This window comes from Tyto alba, unplaced genomic scaffold (assembly GCF_018691265.1).
Source record: "Tyto alba isolate M040663 unplaced genomic scaffold, T.alba_DEE_v4.0 Super-Scaffold_1, whole genome shotgun sequence".
In the NCBI taxonomy this organism is placed as follows: Eukaryota; Metazoa; Chordata; class Aves; order Strigiformes; family Tytonidae; genus Tyto; species Tyto alba.
In genome coordinates, this window is record NW_024881261.1 from 40,618,757 (window position 1) to 40,636,585 (window position 17,829).

At 38.6% G+C, this 17,829-nt stretch overlaps 1 protein-coding gene across 2 annotated transcripts in view; it reads right to left on the bottom strand.

Annotated features, from left to right (window-relative positions):
• The window catches only part of PCDH15 (protocadherin related 15), an 862,106-nt gene that overhangs the window by 723,995 nt on the left and 120,282 nt on the right, over positions 1 to 17,829 (bottom strand). For both annotated transcript variants that reach the window (XM_042793586.1, XM_042793062.1), the window contains exons 2-3: positions 1,589 to 1,835; positions 579 to 747 (exon numbers count right to left, since the gene is read on the bottom strand). The gene's annotated coding sequence lies outside the window, so the exon portion shown is untranslated. The remainder of the gene's footprint in view (positions 1 to 578; positions 748 to 1,588; positions 1,836 to 17,829) is intronic.

Consider the following 17,829-nt stretch of genomic DNA (forward strand, 5'->3'; position numbering starts at 1 on the left):
CATAGACAAGCTTTCATTAGTTGATGATGTTGAGGTGTTGCTGTTCTACTCTTCCACATATCAGTCAGTTTACTACTAATACATTACCCTTTGTAACTGAAAGTGCAAGTACAATCATAAAAACATCTGTGGAACTTTTCTTCTCTAAAAGCTAGACCTAACAGGATCATGGGGCAAACCCTAGCAGAAAAAAATATCAATGAAGAGAGAGTGTGCTAAAAGAATTTAAAAAAAAAAAATTAAAAGAAACATCTTTGTGTTGTCATTTGTATATATTTAGATGCCCCACAGAGAATCAATAGCATGAAAGTTAATTAATCAGGTTGACTGATAAGGGAAATAGATGTGAATATAGTAATCTTATGCACTGAAATTAATTACATCAAGTTTTAGATTATACCACAAATAAATCTCAGGTTGTACTACTGAGATTATCAAGAACAGAAACCATAAATCTTTTATAACATTTAATAACACATATTCCCCACAGAGCAGCATTAGCAGCCTTTCAGGCAACCACCTGATGAGCAATTATTTAAATGCCACACTTAGAAAGTTACATAACATGAAACACCTACCTTTTGTCAGTGGTTCCAGAAAAAGATTATTTTACCAGTGAAATGCAGATACAGGTCAACATCTCAGAATGGTGCCATTCCTAGCACTGTGTTTCTATCTGGTGTTCTTCTCTGCCCTTTTCCCTCTCCCTTTCGACATGCTGTGCCTTCCACCATCAGGTACTGCCCGCTTAAAACATAACAAGAGGAACAACGTTTCTAATGCACGTAAGACAATTCACACTGTCTTCGCAACGGTTCCTCTTTCCTTACCGTGGCCTTCCTCCCCACCTCTAATTGCCAGCTCTACGTTTATACACCACAAGTTAAACCATCTAAATAACGCTTTCTATCAGCTTCGAACAAGGTAACAAATGGCAAGAAGGGAACTCTACTTTCATCTGTTTGGACATCCCCTGCAAACCACAGCTAAGGATGTCTTAGCTAGCCCCATGGTGGTATTTGTTGAAAACTACATAATTTTGATTTAAAAGCATCAAGTAATGGGATAACTGACTTCATCTTGAAGTTATTTTTCCAATACATCATTCTTACTCTCTGTTTCTATTCTGTATTTGTCTGATTTCAGCCTCCTAACCAAGGATTTTGTCATGCTCCATTCATGTCATTCCAGTCTGCCTCCAGTTTTCAAGCATTTTATTCAGTCTCTGCACCTCTCCAGTTCTCCTCACTAAGCTGTCAGGTAAGAGTCGCCTCCTTGGAAATTTTTGTTCCAAGGACATTTGATCATTAGAACTGCCCTAAAGCAAAATTCTAAGTGACCAAACTAAAGCAAATGAACGTGCGTGCTTCTTCAGATAACTTTCATAACGATATGTATTTATCTTTATGTATTAAATTATGTATTTATGTTTCTATCTGTACTAAAGACAAATCACCAATTGTTTGTTTTGCAGGGTTTTGTTTTGTTTTTTGTTTTTGTTTTTTTTTTTTTTTTTTGAAAAATGTCTTCCCTGAATCTAACAGATAAACCAAAAATTAAACAAAAAAAAACCCACAGGAAATCTCACCTTTCAATCCTGGACTGATATGGCTTCCAATAAAAACTCCAGCTGAACGTACTATATCCCTTTGGCTTCTCTGAGCATTCTTCTTCTGTGACTTCTTCGCTTCTGGCTTGCTAGCTGGACCTTATTCTACGTGTGTGCAGAAGAATCCAATGCATTATCCACAGAGCAGCTCAATTCCTTCACTCTCTCTCCGCAGTATTCAGCATGTTACTTGTAGCTGAGCCAGTAAGAAGCCCGTGCATCAGCTCTGTGAAAGAGAAAGTCAGAATAAAGCCAGGGCACATGGACACAGCTCAGGGTGCTCAGCTTCATACATCCCAACCACGCTGCCCGTGTGAGAAATCAACGAAAGCTGGACAGGATCAAGCAAAGCATTCTGGAGAAATACGACAATCTGTGAATTCAGGTCATTGCTGAAAAACTGCTTTAAAAGCATAAAAAACTTCAGAAAAGAGAATAAAACTCAGAAGAGAAAGCAAGATCTGGTATCCGATAAGGAATTGTACTGTGTAAGGTGGACACAGAGCAGATGCTCAGCACAGAGCTTGTTAGCCTGAATGATTCCAAGGGGAGTGCCTTGCAAAAGAGTCGTTACTCCGAAGACCAAATAAAGGACTTTGCCCCCATTGTCCCCCAACCAAATCTCTTCTCTTTTTAGACTTTTTAGACTGGCAGTAAGATCTCATGAAAATCCCTGTAGTTGTTCTAGAAAAAGAAAAATAGTGCACTGTTTTTCAGATGTGAAAAACACTCCTAAACTCTTACTACTTTGCATTAATTATAACTTAAAAACCTGTGTTTCTTCAGTAAACCCCAACTGATAGTAAACTGATGTCCAACAGCTTACATCAGAATACAGAAAACACAATGGGAACATTTCTTGTATATTCTCATCTGAACAAAATGCACTTTAAATAAAGATCATTTTGTGGAGACATTTCAAAAATACTGAAGAAAAGAAAGAGTGCAAGACTTCTGTTTAAATATTATTCTTTTTCAATGAAGCCGGTAATAAAAATATGATAATTATGAGTTAAAATTTCTTTAAAATATCTGAAAAAATATGCATCTTGAAATAGTAATAATTTCATCCCAGAAAAATTTAGTGAAACATACTTTAATACATTTCTAATGTCCAATTAATGCACAGCTGATAATTTCTACTAAGCCATTGTTCTTCACCCACATACCACAGGCAAAAGGCACAGTGGGGCACATCTGTGGTCTTCGTAGACATAAACAGGGAAGTTTTAGCCACACTTCAAAACCACCAGAAGGGATTACAGCAAATTCAATGATGAACTAACATACACCCAGTCTATCAAGTGAGTCTAATCACATCTACGCATCATATGGTCTGCAAGTGAAGAACACGTACCCAGTATGCTGAACCAATAGCCATCACGACTTCCAATCTATTTTACAAAACACTACCACTGGAGTGCTGTTTGTTTCCATGTCAGGATGCTACCGTGGGAGGCACCGCTCAGAGTGAGCAGCAGCCCCTTCCCCGGCCGCTACAGTGGGCTTTGCCAGCCCAGGCAGCTGCGGTGGGCACGGAAGCCTTGAGCTGAGCACAGAGCTGCTGCACAAACAAATGCAGAAGCAGAGGATGAGCTGGGCCAATTAATATCTTTTTCAATCACTTTTTCTTTAAAAAAAAAAAAAAATTGATTTGCAACATTCTTTTCATAGGTAAGTAAGAACAAAGCCTCAGTCTAAATGAGGAGAGAAAGAAAACTGCAGTGTTATAGCTGAAAACCTTAGGAACACAACCCATAATGAGTTTTGCTGGTAGGGAAGAAGGGTAGAACAGTAGAGCTCTTTCAACCGTGCAGGAAATCGTGCCTGAAAGAAGTACCAGCTTCCAAATTACTTCAGATCCACAAATACTTTAAAACTGCTATAAACCTTCAGTAAATATTCAGGAATTAGTTCTTTAATTCTCTGTCATGGAGTTAAGATGCTAGTTTAAGGAGCTGGTGTTGAAGAATAATAATCCCCGCTTGTTTGATGCAAAGAAAATTGGAGCCACTTGAATAACACACGATATCCCTCAACCACTGTTCATATGTTTAAAATTCTAATAATCATGAAGTTCAACAACAGTTCACGAGAAAACTGATCCTTCTCCTAAATACATCCAGCAGTATGTAGTAGAACTTTTCTAAAGCTTCTTAAATTTACCTACAAAAAGATACAGTAAAAGAACATTTAAGAAGTGAAGTCTCACAGTCAAGGTGTTGGGAACATCAGATTTATAGTTATTGGTGAAATCTATAATATAATGAATTAATGTCTGAAGTACATATTTAACATGAAACCATCTGGTATCACGTTTCTTGCTTTAAAAGGCTCTTGTCTTAGGCTCAGCACCAAAGAGGGAATAAAAAAGTAATGGCACATCCAGAACTTCTGAGTGTTTGAATCCCTAACTTAAAAAAATTCTTTGATTATAGCCTTTGTACAAAATGCGCACGTACATATACAGGCATGTATCACCTCTTTGTCAAATGTTTTACAGTTCAAAGATAAAGATTCCTCCCAGAAAAGGATGACTCTCCAAGACTTACTTTCCATAAAAAATATTCACCAATATCCTCCTCTGGCTATCAGTGCTATGAAAAATAAAAACTAACGCAAATTGCACAGAACCTTTTCTCCAGACAAGTGACTTTTAGCCCACTGTTCCTCTGGCAATCTTCCACTGCTCAAGTATGCTAACATTAATAAAAAATTTTAAGTTAAGAACTCTTAGAAATATGTCAAGGACTGGAGGAGAAAAGCAGTATTAGAGAGGAAAATCAATTAAAAAAAAATGAAAGACAAGATCAAGTCAATTATGATTCTCAAATTGCAGGACTATCAAATTGCCTTATTAAATTTATCTGTAAGAAATAAAACAAAGAGAAGGGAAAGAATTAGGAGAAACAGAGACCTTCCGAGCTTTCTTCCTGACACAAAGTATCTGAAAGTATCCTATAATTCAACAAACATATGAAAAAATTGAGACATTGAATTACTTTTTCCAGGAACACTGGATTCCAGGCATTTTCTCTATTTAAATCTACATGGAGACATGCTTTTCTTCTGTTTTCCAAAGAAATATGCGTGTATGCACATGTGTGTGAGGGAGGAAAGAAGCTGTAACACTAAGGCATTTATTAAAAAAATTTTTCTCCTTCCCTATTTTCACCCAACCAGACTTCCCCAACTGATCCACCTTTTCTTCTTTATCTGTAGGTCTTAGTTCAACAAGGAAGCGTTCAAGAAAGTGCTAGAATACTCACCCTAGAGCAAGAAATTTGGGGAATTTAGGCAGGAGGGAAAAAAAAAAAAAAAAAAAAAAAAAAAACAAAAAAAAAAACAAACAAACAAAAAAAAAAAGAGTAGAGCAGTCTACAAAGTGCAAAGGTTCCGAAGTTTTCATAAGAGCAATGGCTAACGGATTACATCCGTGAAGAGGGGAAGGATGCTAGAAGCTTGGTCTTTCTCAATGAAAGGGATGACATAATTGTAGTACATTCACAATTACAAAAGGCCTGGGAATCTGTTTTTCAGTTGACATAAGAGCAACAGCTATTTGACTGCATATCTGACAAGTATTTACTACCTCATTTTAATAATTTTTACTAACAGTAAGTCACTAGCTTATTTCTTTAATGCAGTACCTGGTTCTCTAATATAGAAATAGTCTATAGAAGACAGAAAACCTAAAAGCAACTGGATACCTTTAAATCCTAGCAAAACAAATCTAAAGCTCAGCCTATAACCACCAGCACTACAGACTCCACCAGCGCTCTGAGATGCGAGGACACGCAACTCCTGTCTCTTTGGGGGAAACACTGAGAATTTCTCAGTTTCACATAATCTTTTAGATTCACTGCTCAACTTCCCAGAGATCTAAGTAGATTCTCATGTAATCAACTAAATCCAGAAGGTGCGATCTTCAGAAAACCACCAAATATTGCTATACAACTAAGACGCAAATTACAATCTGTCAGATCCTTTCAGATCTCCATCAAATACATGTTCAGGATATAAAGGGCTTCAGTTAATTAATACAGATTGCTGAAATCATGTGAGATATTAGGGGGAAAAAAAAAATAATTAAACATGGGGTCATTTGTCCTAGAAGGGAGAATAAAAAATTAACAAAAATCACTTCATAGCACTCAAGAGGGAAAAAAGAGGGTGGTGGGGGTGGAAAAAAAAAACAAAAAAACAAAAAAAAAAAAAAAAACACAAAAAAAAAACCAGGCCTGTGTTTAATTGAAACACGATAAACTTTGCAGAGTGGGGTTCCCAAAACATAAATTAACCAATGGGTTCAGGTATATTTGGATCCTAAATAAATATAGTATAGAATTTTTCATTACATGCATATTAATTAGCTTTCCACATACTAATTAGACTTATTTTTTGATAGTTCTTACATTACAAAACTACTACATACATTAAAAACTGGCTGAAACCAAATTAAAACTCTAAAATTTAAGGATTGGGATTGCCAAGGTTCATCGAAGAGCATGTTTCCTAACAACTGGTTAGAAGTATACAAAATAAAATATAGTCCAAACACCAGAAGTTCTTTTTCTTGTATGAAGTTACTTATTTTAATGTTTCCTATGGGAAAATGCACTATAGTTTGGGCAACTTTTAAGTAAAAGTTTAATGAATATAAAGTACAAAAAACAACCCTAATACTGGTAGAGACAAATCATCTCATTACGCCTGGTGACACTCCTGGATTCAGTTATAACAGAATTACACACTTCAGAACTTCAGTAACCTTTAATTGATTTATTTTCTCAGGCATTATCAACTGGAAAAAGGAATGTAAGTTTCATAATGCGAATGCATGAAACTCATTTGGGTAGAAATCCAGGGTTGTTTTCAAATCAGGAAAACAACTTTACGGAGTGATTTACTGAGAGTTGAACAAATGATTGTTATGCTGCTCAGAAATATGTTAACATGAGAAATAAACAAAGCCTGTAACTTTAAGATGGACCCATCCAGACAATTTCCTTATAGTCAGCCTCCTAAAGGTGCCTGCAAGATACTTGAACACATGGAAAAAGCGAAACTCAATGAGAACAACTAGGATAATTAACTTTTCAAAAAGAGAAGGATCAAGTAAACAGGGAAGGAGGAAGAAATGTAAATAAAGTATGTGCACAACTGTCTGCCCAGTCACTGAAACGCAGTGCTAGGAAGTATTGGTTAGGGTAGCACGATCTGGGAAAGGTATGACAGGTGGAGACTGAGCTGATTTACACCAGGAACTCTGAAGAGGTGTCTAGTTTGTGCTTGAACACGAAAGACTGAAGACCGAGCTCCCGAACAAACCTCATCCAAGGCTTGAAAGTGCAACCCGGCTCCCTCTGGTGCCATACTAGCACTGGCTGTGCAGGTTTGAAGATGGAAGAAAATACATGAGCACAGATCGAAAGGAGAGTCTGGGTGACAGTATCCAAATCCAAACAAAGAGCAGCAGTGACATGGAAAGAAACCTTTGAAAGGAGCAGAGTTTTCTGACTCAATTACTGTATCTCCTATTTGTTCTCCTCTTCAAGTGTGTGTTCTGGCAAGAAATCTTCCCCCCAGAATTCTGCCTGCATCTCATTACTAATACATCTGCTGCACGCCAAGTCTTTTTTCATCTTAATGTAAAATTCTTCATTAACAGAAAAATGCCAAACAATCTGTTTTTCTTTAGAGGTGAGCCAAATCTGCATACTTGATTTCTTAATTAACATTATGCATTTATACCAACTACAGATTTCAGTTTCTTCCTACTATGATACAGGCTTCTTCATCAATATTGCACCACAGACATTTAATTCCCCAAAAACGCAAAAAGGAATATATAAACTTTATTAATGTTTGGCTTCCAGTACCATTCAGTGCAACTACAGCAATGGATATTTTTTTTTTTAACAATTCACCAACAGGAGCTATATTGTCAGCTGATAGAGCTGAAATAGTTAGCTAGAATTAGTATATGTTGAAATGATCTAGTTAATAATTGCCAAAATGGAGATGATGTGAAACTGAAGGTTGCAGAAAGGGAGCAGGTAATGCAGTAAACAGCAGCCAGCTGCAGATGGGACTAGGCAGATCCATTATGTTACCTCTTCCATTTTAACTCCAGGACTATAGCTATGACCTACCCCTTGAAGAAAAATACTGTTCACAGGACTGTTACACATTGGAATAGTCTTCCTAACTTCCACCCTTCTAAAAATAGATATTACTAGCAACGTTTTCATCAGGAAAATTCTGAAATTCCTCAAAACACATCATGTATTATGAAAGTACGTATGTGAGGTTCAAATGGTTCAAATTTTGGCCCCAGCAGAGATTTGAAAACCAGGCCAATATTGTAAGCTTTCGAAGGTATCTGTTGAAAATTACTATTTTCTTAATTACACAACCAAAAGACATCCACAAAACACCAGTACTAAAAAAGCAAACAAGAAAGAAAAAGAAAATAACAGGGTGGGCATCACCAAGACACTGACAAAGCTCTCTAACATCAGCCTGACCATTTGGGTTGAAATATGGGATGCACATAATAGGCAGGCTGTGACTTATTTCTACCTCTTCCTGTCAATCTCTTCCAGTGTCACCAAGACCTATATAAAAACATGCTGTTTGGAAATATATAACTTGTAGCAGTAGTAAAAGCATATTGTGTTTTCATATTGCCTTGATGCAGGTATTAAGTCAGACCACAATAATGCCATGAGCTGATATATTTAAAAGTCTTAAAGCGACGAAGAAAGCTTTCTACAGCCCACTTTTTTCAGGATCTGCAGTCCTGTTGCTGTTTCTTTGTGTGGAATAGGAGACATTAGGAAAACAGTTAAATGCCCCATGTCTGCTTAAAGTGATCTATCACAGACCTGTCCTTCAAATAGAGCAGATAATGCCACTATCATTTATCCCATAAACTTACCAAGATTTTCATAGTCTTTAAATGCTTAATGATAGTGGGTTTGCTCTAGACTAGTTGGGTACGATTTAAAAATAACCAACTCCAGGACCTATTAAGTTAAGGCAGTGTGGCAGGTGCACCCACATGATGAAAATGTGGCTTCCTGGCTGTTGAACCTTTCCCGTGCCCTTGTTCTCAGGGCTTTACAATAATTGGGGTCCTTCAACAACAGGGGCTGGTATTGCCCACAGGGCAGATTTGGCTGGGTTCAAACTGAGTCCCCTGGGGCAGCCAGTTTGAGCTCATCCCTCCTGGGACAGCGTGCTGTGGGTAAGGACTCTCCCCTTGGGTTGGGATGCCCCAAGGAAACTCATCTGGGTTCCTAAGGGTTGGGATGCTGCCCTAAGAAGTTCCTCAAGGTTGAGAGTATTTTTTTTTTTTTTTTAGGTGAGTGACTGAGCATTTTGGGTTGTCGTTAAACTCTAGGAGTTTGGGTAGTGATAGTTTTTTCTCCTCTCAGATATTTGAACATGCTGTTTGTATGTGTGTGGAGTGTTGCTTAATTGTGTGAAAAATAAATTTTACTTTGGTATTTGGTATACAGGCAGAGGCAAAGGATTTTCAGGTGTAACTGGTTTTCAATAAATTTTACATCTGAATACCTGGTTGTATTTTAATATAAGTCCATTGTACATCATCTATTTTATGTTTAAAAATTTCAGACATTTCTTTGAAGAATACTGAAATGCCTTACAGAATAAGCTTTGAGATACTGATGAATTAAGCTCAGTCATATAACTATTTTACAGACAAACTCAAATCAAGGGCTGTGAAGGTACGTACACTTCCGAAGTGGCATAACCAGCTACCTTCTCTTCCTGCCACTCAACAGAATTGCATTCTGAGAACCATACATTAGACATCCCACAGATTTTCTGCTTCACAAACAGCAATAAATTACAGTGTTTCCAAAGAGCACACAGAGACACAGGATGACTTATATACATATGCTTGATTTGTTTTGCTACCTGACCATCTGAAAAACATCGAGACAAGTAAAAATTAAGTTTTCAAGAACAGCATGAAATGCACCACAAGTATATTCAGTATTTTCTCTGGTTTTCTTGTTAAATGTATTGCCTAACAGATTTTGTGTTCCACATACAACACAGAACACCAAAGTTATGTCAGTTAAAGTTTCTATGGAAATCTAGAAGTCGGACTCCACAATTTTTATTGTATTCTACTTGAATTTGAACTTTAACATTGTTAATATGTTTTCTACTCCTAATTTAGTTCAAAAAGAGTTTAACCTGGAGCCAGAATAAAAAGTAAAATGAAAAAATCACATTTCAAAATAAAACCAAACCCAAAATACTTAGCCTCTTGCAAGCTCACAAAGTTGCCCATCATACCTCTTGATATTGAAACTTTTCATCCAAGTCGCAATGAATCAAAATAAATATTGGACTTTTCTGTAGGTAACTCCCCACCCCACATTTTGTGCTAAATTTAGCTGTCAGTGCGAACAAGTACACAAAATATTAAAGAAGTATCTTCCAATGGTTAATTCCAAGCAACAACAGGTACTACGTGATCTTCTATTTGTCAGCTGAGTCAGTGATGGCTGGTAAACAGAGCACAGGCACCACAGATGCTGAGCAGGGAAAACTGAGGATGCTATGCCTCCTGACAAGTTTGTTCTCTTTAATCTGGCAGTTCATTGACTTCCATGCTTTTTATTCGGAGCAACACCACAGGTGGGAGCTGTTTAAAAAACCAAACCCTTCCTATTAGCCCACGTACCCAGTTTATCACGTATGTTTTTGACAATACTTGTGTTTAGTCAGATCATGAACACTTTATAAAGTCAACTGGGTGCAAAGAAAGAGATAGTTTACCTCTGACATGTTATTTGACTGAATTTTACTGATAAAACATTTCTGAAAGCAATAATCAAAGTAAAGATTATTGAAATCACCCTTAATCATGGCTGGAAACCTAGAGTTTTTCAATAGTTCTGACTATGCCAGCAATTAATATATTCTATAGTGAGTCTATTCGCCAGGTTGAATCTAAAAATATACCAGTGCTAAGAATGATGTTCGCTCTGTCTGCTGCACAGACAGCTTTTCTGCTTACTGTCTTCAAGGAATCCTCTGACTGGTGCCTGCACATTTCAGATTCAAAAAGAGATTTCAAATAATTTTCTGGCATTTCTCCAGCATTAGCTATGACATAGTCAATCAGCAGAGAAATGCCAGATTTAATATAGCTTCTGAATGCTTGGGATTGACAGTACTTTGCTAATGTCCCTCCCTTTCCCTGCTTTTATTACAAATAATTTTTATACATATTTTCCTAATAAAATTTGATTTTGTCAACATATCCAGTGGGCTTACAATACAGCTATTGTTGCTGGAAATGTCAGTACTTCAAATATGATTCTTGATGTAGCTCTCATAGGATATTGAGAAATAGCCAAGTAAATTTATTCTTTCTATCTAAATGTCAGCTTGGGTATAAAAAAAAATTAAATATCATGAATAGAAGAAGTATGTGCACTGTATATCTAATGTGATGACTTGGCTAAGAAACAAAATTAAATCCCTTTCATATGAGACTACTGTACCTAACATTGGAGGATGTCAGCGGTCCCTCTATAAATGGAAATGTGTATTACAGATAAAAATAATTTTACAAGACCCTTTTTATTGTAATCATAAAACCTAAAACCATGATGAAATCAAGACGTATTAGAGCTTAAAATACAATAAACCAGAAGCTATTATATCCCTAGCATACTGGATATTTTAAAGGAAGCCATAATCACTAAATAAAAATTTCTCTTACATCTATAATACAAAGAACTGTATTCTTATGAGCCAGATAGTTTTCAGCAACTCTCCATCTGAGTCCCTCCACAAAAGTCAAGAATGCTTCCATTCCTGGAAACTGAAAGAATACTGGTGAAAAGTTAGGGTCTTTGCATGGATAAATAATTGGTTATAACGACAGGAAACAGAAGGCAGGATTAAATGGTCAAAATTTTCATAGGAGAGTCAGCTTTCCAAGGGAGTCTTGCAGACAGCCAAGCTAGGAGCTGTGCCGTACAACATATTCATAATTAGTCTGGGAAAAGAGTGACTAGGAAGGTGACATTCTGTGGATGATACTAAGATAGTTAGGATGGTAAAGATGAGGACCACCCATGAAGATCTGCAGATGGACCTTCCATGTTACAGTGACGGTGCAATCAAAATGATCGATGGAACGCAACAGGATAAATGTAGAGTGATGTACCCGGGGAAGAAAAATCTTGGCTTTACATACAAAATGATGGACACTGTGCTGCATATTAATATGCAGGAATGATAATGCAGGGCTGCAACTATTAGTTCTATGCTAAATTCAGCTCATATTCCTTAGCAGACAAATAAAAACTGAAATCATTAGAGAAAGAATAGAGAACAATGGGAAAAAAAATAATGTGTTTCTGTATAAAACCCACAGTGCATACTTCTTGTACATAATTCTGCTTCCCCCACCTCAAAAAGCATATGATAGACTCATAAAGATTTGTCGTGGTTTGAGCCTGGTCGGCAGCCAACCACCACGCAGCCACTCTCTCTCCCTTCTCTTCCGCCAATAAGAAGGGACAGATGAGCCAGGCTTGGGGTTCGAGATAGGACTGGGATGGGGAAAAAAAATCACCCTTTATGGGCACGAGCAAAAGGCAGATGCGTTAGGGGAAGAAAAAAATAACATACATTTATTACAGACACTAACAATAACAGTTAACAGAGTAGGACAGTGAGAAGCATTGCCACATCTTGAGAACACCTTCCCCCACCCCTCCCTTCTTCCCGGGCTCAGCTCTGCTCCCGATATCTCTACCTCCTCCCCCAGGGGCGCAGGGGCAGGGAATGGGGGGTGCAGTCAGCGCTGCCACTTCCTCCATCTGCGGTGGGGGGAGCTGCTGGAACTTCTTCCCCCTGTTCCAGTGTGGTCCCCCTCTCATAGCAGACAGTCCTCCACAAACTTTCTCCAACATGAGTTCCTCCCACAGGCCGCAATTTTCCCCAAACTGCTCCATCATGGGTCACCAGCTTTTCTCCAACTGGAGTCCCTCCCACAGCTGCAGCCCTTCCCGAGCTGCTCCAGCGTGGGACTCCCCCGCATGCTGCAATCCTCCCAGCGCTGAATTACAGCAGCGGGGCTGCCTTTTCCCACAAGACCCCGGCCTTCTTCGGGCACAGCACCTTAATCATCAGGCGAAAAGCACAGGCCATAAATCAGTGTCTGCTCCACCGTAGATCTCCATGGGGGGCAGGGGGGGTCGCCCTGCCGTCTCCCCACAGGATACAGGGGGGTCTCTGCTCCGGCACACCTCCCCCCTCCTTTCTTCCTCCGTCCCTCCACTGACCTTGGTGTTCATGCAGCTGCCCCAACTCCTCCTCACCAGTCCCACTGCTCCTCACCACGTCCCTTCTTAAATACGTTATCGCAGAGGCGCAGCTGATGGGCTCAGTTTTGGTGCAGAGGTGGAGCTGACTTGGAGCTGGGGGAGCTTCGAGAAGCTTCTCACAGGGGGCCGCCCCTATAGCCCCCCTCCCCTGCCACCAAAAATCCCCACCACTCACTAAACCCAAGACAAGATTTCAAGGAAGGACAAGAAAGGTGAGACCTTTCAGTCAGGAGAGATGAATCAGAAGAGGGATGACAGAGGTCTAGCAAATCCAGAGCAAGATGGAAAAAGTGAAAGCCCAACCTGGTGCTCACTGTCCCTCTCGAGATCAGAGCTAGAGGGGCATGAGACAACAGTTCAAAATGAATAAAAGGCAGTGGGTTTTCCTACATGGTCTGTAATTAGGCTGGGGAACTTTGCTCCAATATACCAAGAGTATGTACCATGGGTCTGTGTACCTCTGGCTCCCCAGGCTGCCTGTGTGGAGGCTGCGAGAATTTTCTGAAGTTTTATTACATGCTTGATCTAAACTCATACTGCCTTACAGGTATCTGCTTTTCAAGTGAAGAACATTAAGAATGATGGAAAGGCAAGAAAATCAAGTAGCATCCAAGAGTAGCAGAGAAGAACGCTCCATCTTGAGCTTAAAACAGTTGTGAGTCAACTGCAGCATTCAATATGAAATGTGAGTATATAAAAACTGTGAATGTAAAAAAGAAAAAAAAAAAAAAGTAAAGATCGCACTCAGCCTTGCTGTTTGCCTTGGTCAGCCTCAACTACTGGAGAGAGCATTCACTGGAGAACTGGTTTGTGACTCCACTGGTGATTTCCACTGCCACTCATGGTGGCAGGACCCATGCAAATGCTCTTTGGACACAGCAGTGCTCCAAACTGATTCTGTCTGACTCCTGCAAGCCCGAGCCCTGCTCTTTAATCTCTGCCAAGCGCAATACCTAGTTGCTACTCCCAAAACACCCCTCAACCTTGCTCCAGTCTTCACCCAAATGCAGTGTAAACTCCTTTTGGATTGGTATATCCTCTCACCCTTTTTGTCAATGAAGATAATTCCCTGTTCGCATCAGTTATCCCTGGGCCAAAACATCAACACCCAAGTCTGCAACAACAGGTTGGTATATACATGTAAATACAGAAGCATATGAAAAAGAATAAATACTGAGTACATGTGAAACAGAGACTGATTATCTGAGGATATATGTCCTTCCCTTTCAGGATACCTGGCTCTCAAGGCCCAGCATCTAAATTCCAGGGTTGACCAAGACTAGAGGTGTAATGAATCTGCTGAAGGTTATGCAGGTAGCTTTGGTAAAGGTCAGAATCAGACTCCAGTCTTGTGTAGTGTTTTAATTGCAAAGTATCAACTCCACAACCAGATTTATTTTTCTTGGTTCTACTCTACTAGAAATAATAAACCCTCCTCTATAGCACGTGAAAGCTCATTCTGTGCTCCATAATTATTAAGTCATCTGATTTAAGCATCTCAGAGCCAGAGAAGGTTTTAAAGCATTTACAAAATCAGTGAATAATTTATTTTCACATCTGAACAGAGTTTACTCTGGTCATTAGCTGTTTCGTATTGCATTTTATTATATGCAATGAGTCACCGAAATTACATTTTCCATACAAAAAAACGAATGGCCAATAATATCAGCTATAAGTAGGATTTCTATTTAACAGCAAATATTCTTGTTTAGAAATTAAAGCCCTGTGCCTGAGTGAATATAGATACCCACAGAACGAAAACTTGTTCTCTGAATACTTGTTAAAACAAAAACACATCAGAGATGCTTGCAAGGAGACCAAGCATGTCTGATAAGAAAGCAATATAAATCTCCGGTATACATTTGCCAACTCAATTCTAAAACATTCAGTTGATTCTAACTGTAGATTACTGACTTTCTCCAACCATCCTCATTTTCATCTTCTGCTAAAAATATTCATTTACACAGATCAGCAAAGAAGCTGGCCAGGATGCCCAAACTTTAATAAATCATAGTCATTGATTTAATCTCACATAAATGAAGCTTCCCATTGTCCTTTTAAAATAAAAAAAGGAGGACACGGAGGCCTGCATATAATCACTAAATTACAAAGAACAGATGTGAAACATTAACAAGGAAATGCTCATGCTGGCACGAAGAAAACACTATAAAACAGCACGCACTGTACCAGGCCAGATTGGCTTTTAAATGACTCATACTCGCAAGATTACAGACAACAAGGAACAAAGATAAAATAGTTCATTTGACTGGGCCTAATACACTTTAGTTACTTTAAATTAACTGCTAATTGTGTCATTTCTTTCCCTCCTACTTTTCCTTTTGACATGGTGGTTGAAATGCCTTGATGGAGGGGAAATTACTACAAAACCCACACAATTCACATCTAGGCATTTACCTATTACAAGCTCATTATTAGTGCAAGCATTCCCTTCAAAACATGTATTAATTTATCTGAAAAGAAAACATCTCTCTCAAGCCTGTTCAATGTGTTACTAAACCAAGTATGCCATGTGATGAATTTTATATTTTTTTCAGTGTTTCAGATCAGTTCTCCAAAGATTCTCTTGCCCTATGTTATCAGGCCTACTTCTCACCCTTCACTGAGAGAAAGGGAAAAAAAAGGAGTCACTTCTTCCAGTGTTACCAAAGGAGTCTGGTCAACACACCCCTGAACGACCAAGCTATATCCAGTTATTCAGGATAAAAGAGATGAAGAACCACCGTGAAGGGCAGGGTAATGAAAGCTAAAATGCAAATAGTAATTGAAATTCAGTGTACTCTAATTAAGATCTTTTGGCAGTTAAGGTATTTTTTGGAAACAGGCTTTTTAACTATGGTGTTGATACTGTCTGCCTCTCATACACACACATTTTCTATTCATCTGCCTATCCCACAAACATTCCTTCATGTTTCAAGATGTGGTTTACTGTCCACGGACAATTTAGTCGGCTTGCTTACTATTGTACACTGAACAATGCCATCTTTGTTTGCAACACTAATTTGTACAAATTCCCCAAGTCCAGATGCACTCTAGCCACTATGTCCCATGTTCATGTGAGGTATGTCAAGGGAACTCAGATTCCTTTCCTTGCTCCTTAAACAAGGAGAAAAATCAATCTTATACTTCCAAAAGCCACTAAAATGCCAATGCCACCAGCCACTGCTGCTCCATCATTAGTATGGAGTCACACAACTAGAGCGTCAGGAACACAGTGCTCATGCACTTTCCACTTGGCTTACAAGTTTTTTGTTAATCAACAGCCTTGCCTACCCAAACCATCCCCTATTAGTACTGATAATCAGAGAATTTTCTAAATTCAAAATGTTACTTTGGAAAACATTTCAAATAAAACAAATGTTGCTGGTGGTTCCTTCCCTTAACTGCCCTTCTTCCACTCTGACTCCCAAACAATCACAATGCTTTCAGCAACAGAAACTGCAAAATGAGATTCTTCCATATCTTATCATACTTCCATTGAAGAATAACAACTCAGAAAAATGTACCTCAACACAGAGGGCAGGGAAAGAAGGAGAGCCGAAGTCAGAACTAAGACTTACCTGTACTAAAACACTGACCTAGAACTGGTCCCAGCCTCACGCTACAGAAGTAGAAGCTCTGACTTCTGCCCGTATCTTGGCGTTAAAGTCACATATATCTCAAGGTTCTGAACCTGAATCCTTAAATACTGCTCAAGTGGCAAAAACCTGAAAGCAGTGCGTAGTCATAGAAAAAGAGGGGGGCAGGGGAAGAAGACAGAAACCATAGGTCAAGGAGACACAACACCCTGTGGAAGGAAGAAGAGAAAATTAAGAAGGGACTCGCATATCACTCTGGCCGCAGGCCTGCAATCATACATGCAATCATATACAGGCAATAAAGCTCCAATTTATGACTGCTGCTGGGGCCAACTCAAACTCTGTAAGAATTATTCCAAAAAAAGGAGTATTTTGGTGTAGACAACACAAGGCACCTTACACTTTGGACCTAAATAATAGTGAGGGAAGAGAAAAGGCCTCAATGATCCCATGATTTAGGTTGCAAGAAATGAAAAAGAATATTACCTTTGCATGAACAGTATTAGCAAATAGCAAGATTCACTGCTGAGCACATACTAGCTTGACTCTACTCTGATCACATTAATAAAGGAACATACATGGCATGGTCAGATTACTGCCTGTCTTTGTTATGCCAGTGACAAAGCATGTTTTATCTCATACAAATAGAACCTTTCTACCTGGTATTTCTTTATCACAACTACTTTAATATGCTACTAACTTCTGTTGTTGTTCAAACTACATAAAAATTAACACCTTAACTACTTGGTTGAAAGGATCCAAGCAAGATCTACACAATCTGTTTAAAAAGTATCATCATAATAAAGATGGACTACGGTGGGAAAAATCTACTTCTCCAACTACTGATGAGTAGATTGAATATTTCAAATTTTTTTTGTATTTCTTGTAAAGATAGCTGTATCCATGACTAAAGCATAAGTCTTCCTTATGACCATCCTGGAATAACTTCTTGATAGCACAGGGGACAGATTTTCTTCCTATTATCCACTGGGAGGGAGAAAGAGGGATGCAGTGAATGTCTTCATTTCTTAAGATTTCCGCTGGTGAAGAAAGTAACATGTCCTTCCGTAAATTCTGTCAGTGATTAATTAAATATAACTGTTGAAAATTCAGGCTTTATTTGCAGTCTGAGTTTCTGTAGCTATAGATTACATTTAACAGGCCTATTTATGCCTTCATCTACTAAACTGAAGAGTCCTTTAGTATCGCATAATCTGTATGTACTTACACAGAC